We start from the raw sequence: 4,171 nt of genomic DNA on the forward strand, positions 1-4,171 counted from the left end.
TCAATTTTTTAATTATCTTTAGTTGTAAAAAAGGAATTTCCCTTTAACAAAGCAGTTTATGAACACAGTATATCTTGATCAATGTCACAAAACAAGTAACATGGATTTTCTTTTCTGATTAAGATGTATCAGGAATTTTTCCTTGAAATAATAAAAATTCTATTTCAATACTTTAGACATAACATAATGACAACCTTAATTTCGAACAGGATAGTCATAAGTTGGTAGAGCACTATATTTTCCTTTTTTATGATATACATAGAAGTTATTGGCTTATTGCCCATGAAGTACGGCAATAGTGTCTGAAGGCCTGAGAATTGAACAGAAAAATCTGGAAGTAAAGAGAGTACTTCCTGAACAATGTGGCAGGAGATAAATGAGGCACTGGGGGCAAAGTTATCAGGGAAATACTGGATTTCTATAGAAGCATTTTTCTAATCTCTAGCTATAGATTGAAACTCTGACTGCATACTGGCAACATGAAAATGTAATCATTTAAGGGAATTAGTCATAGATATCACACAAGTAGTTCCAATTCCCATAAGCTGAAGTAAAAATTCTCATAACTGATCAGGCATTAGGAAAGATTATAACCTCAGAAATGAGCAAAATTAGCTCTCAATTAGCAGATTTGATATTCAACAATCAAAGAAATCTGATATCTGTCATATTCAAATTATCAGGCTAGTAAAGAACTTGCAAAATACAATCCAAAATGAAAATAAAAATCAATGAATAACAAATTAGTTTCAACTAAGCATGTTGCCAAGATTATTAGTATGAATATATTATTTAAAATGTCATTACAAAAGTATCATTATATATTCTCAAGAAGCTAGAGCAAAGATTGAATATTTAAATTTCAGTATGGCAATGGGATTCAAAATTTCTAAAGTAGTGACAAGTATGAAGTCACAAAATTTGTGTAAGGTTAAAGGCTGATAAAATTCCCAAGGACAAAACATTAGCAAACTTGAAGACACAGCAATAAAAAGGAAAACACAGAAGCGATGAGTAGAGTATTCTATCATAGATCTGAGATTTTTTTAAAGAAATTATTTCCAACTCAGATCCCCAAATAGGAGTGCAGATGGATCAGAAGAAAAGTATTTGGTAAGCTGAAAACGTGAAGTCAAACCTCAAATATAAGAAACAAAAGGTTAACTTTAGAATCAAGTTTCTTGAAGCTGACAATAACAAATAAAATAAAATTATCGTGTGATATTCTGTAAATCTGTAGATTTGGACAGCCAAGGCTATGGAGATATAAGCATTGAATTCCATGTTGGAAAAGACACTGAAAATTGATGATGATGAAAATGATGGTAAAGGTATAAACAAGGAAATTTAAGAGAACTTGCCAGCGTTGGTGGTTTTCGACATTCTGTAAAGTGAAGCAGAGGATTGCACTTGCTATTAGTATTAAAACTTGTTAACTCACCAAAAATGAAATGTAATTTGTCTTTATTAAAAATGATGGAGTACCCTCAAGGATAGCTTCATCAGATTCATAATATTTATGAAGAACATGATTTATCTTTCCCATTCCCTGATTAACTCCACTTGACTGGCATCGCTTCCTCGCATGCATTTAGAGTACTTGTAATGCCAAGGCTAATTTGTGCTTGTTTGCCTATTGCTCAGGAAAGTGTTTTTAAAACCAGGAATGTATGTATGCTAGTGACCTAAAACCAGTTTTTGCACTCAAATCTCAGTTGTTTTTGGTGTTATTTTATCTTTAAATTCAACTAATTGGGATTGTTAGGTACTAAGGCATGTTCTCAGTTCATAGCAGGTTTCAACTCACTTGACTTTTATCATTACTTTAAGGGATGAGTGTATGTGTGGGAACATAACTTTCCCTTTGGTACACTGATGTATAAAGTGATTTAATTTCTGTCCAAGGTCACACATCTAGTGACCAATCTCCCCAGATATTAAGCACAAGCCAGATCCATCAAGTACTCAACCACAAGCCATGCTATGTGTCAGATGTCCACTTAGCGACAAGCAGGGAAATTTTAAGAGGCAGAGAAGAGCAAGTTATTTCCTACACTTCAGAAACTAGTCTGTTATCATTTTGTAACTCAACACATTCTTCTCCATCTAAAGATTAAAAAAATTGTCTGAAACTGTTTTTCAACTTATTTAAAAGATTCATTAAATCTCACGGAAAACATATTGCATTGGCATTTACAACATAAGTAATAGTAGCTGATGCCCTGTTTCTCTTGAAATAATATTTTAACCATGTTTACATTTCAATTTTTTTCTGAAGCAGTTTCTGCTTTTAAAACCTTCAGAAAATACAGCAAACTTTCCGAATACAAGAATGAAGAATAAGCAGCTCTTGCATTGAGACAAGTTACTGGACGGTAACATAAGAACTTTTGAAGGACACAAGTAAAGAATGCCACAGAATGGAAATGACCTTGTTGAGAGAATTTGCAGAACTAAATACTCAAGATTGGACAAAGCAGCTATTATTGCTTGACTTGTGATGGTATCTCACAATAGTCACTAAACCTGGATAACGGAACAGAAACAGAGGACCAGGGAGCTCAACTACACAGCGAGATATGGTTTGAGTTGAAATTAACTGCTTCCTGGAGTCAATATGCATGTCTTACTATGCAGGTCAGTGTAGACACTATTTAAAATCTTGATGGTTTTATTCTCATTTTCCTTCTAGCTGTTTCTGTTTCTTTAATGAGTCATGTTCAATGACTATCTGAGGCTTGCTGCTTTAATATCAACATAATAATTTTTGATAAATTATCCTTGAAATAGTGTCTGATGCGGATAAACCCAATCCAGTTTTTCTGAGCCTCTCAGAATCAAAACCAGACTAAATTATCGGATATTTCCTTTGGTATCCAGGAACTGAGAAGACTTTCTCGTGTATGAGCTTTTCAATAGTATGCAGCTGCCATTTAGAGAATCAAAGCATAAAGAATGATTGTGTTGGATTCAATAAGAAACAAATCCTCTAGAGACATGATTCCTTACCAGAAGAGAAATTTTCAAAAGTTTCTGCTGTTGATGTATACCTCACTAATAACCCATCTTATCTCATTCTACTGTGGTTTTCTTCAAAGCCATACCCAGCAAAACTATGCTAGGACTTGAGATACTATTGGAGGATTTCAGAAGTACCCTAGATTCCTTTGTTTTGATTGAATTGGAATCCAAATATATTTCAGTTTAAATCATGTAGAAATATGTCTCTTCTGGCATGGAGAAATATTAGGGTTAACATTTCTTTTTTTAATGAGAGAAGTTGATGAGACTTATAGAATACTGCTATAGTAAAGGAATTTTATTACAAAGTAATAAAATGAAGTAAGGGAACAGGGTTGTAAAATAATTAAAACTGAGGCTAAGAATCCTGTCATAATTTTCCCCTCTGATCCTCACTAGAGAGATAAGCAGTTATCTGTATTTTTCTTTGCCCTCACCTGCTCTCAGAAGATAGCAGGTTTTCTCATCACCACTGTATTTCACAGGAAAGGTGTGAAGATAAAGCGAGTTACCATTTGTAAAACACTTGAAAGTCAGAGGTGCTATACTTGATGATAGCGAGAAAGTAGAAGGAAAATAGGTGACAGCAAGCTGAAAATATCTGTCATTGTCCATTTATGGATGACTTCACTGTGGCTTTGAGTCAAATCTTTACTCAGTACTATGCAAATCCATTCCCACAAAGTCCCATGCTGAGCCTTGCATAAGGCCTGCTAAACATCTTTTTGATCACTCTTTTACCTTGACAACCATGGGGCCATGCTACTGTATTGGCAGATCTAAAGCAACTGAGAGAAATTTATTTAGGCCCAAATAAACTTTCCACAACTGAAAGAGCCCTATGTATACAGAATCACACAGTTCTTCATGATTTGTGCATTCGATGGCTTCCAATGAAGATTTTGCTCACTCTGTAAAGACTCCTTCCTTCCTAGCTTTCCTCTCCATTCATTTTTACCAAGGAGAACAGAAGACTGAGCCATAGCTTCCATCTTTTTCTTGCTTTTATATATCATCCAATGAATTCTGATGTGTTTTCTTCTAAGTTTTTGTAAGACACAAGTGCTAGAACCATGTGCAATTTCTTACCTGCAGCTCTACCATTAATCTTTGCTGATGTCTGTGCCTTCAGCCTTATCTAATCCTCTGT

The sequence above is a fragment of the Megascapheus bottae genome, chromosome 26 (genome assembly GCF_031878675.1).
Source record: "Megascapheus bottae isolate mThoBot1 chromosome 26, mThoBot2.hap1, whole genome shotgun sequence".
Taxonomy (NCBI): Eukaryota; Metazoa; Chordata; class Mammalia; order Rodentia; family Geomyidae; genus Megascapheus; species Megascapheus bottae.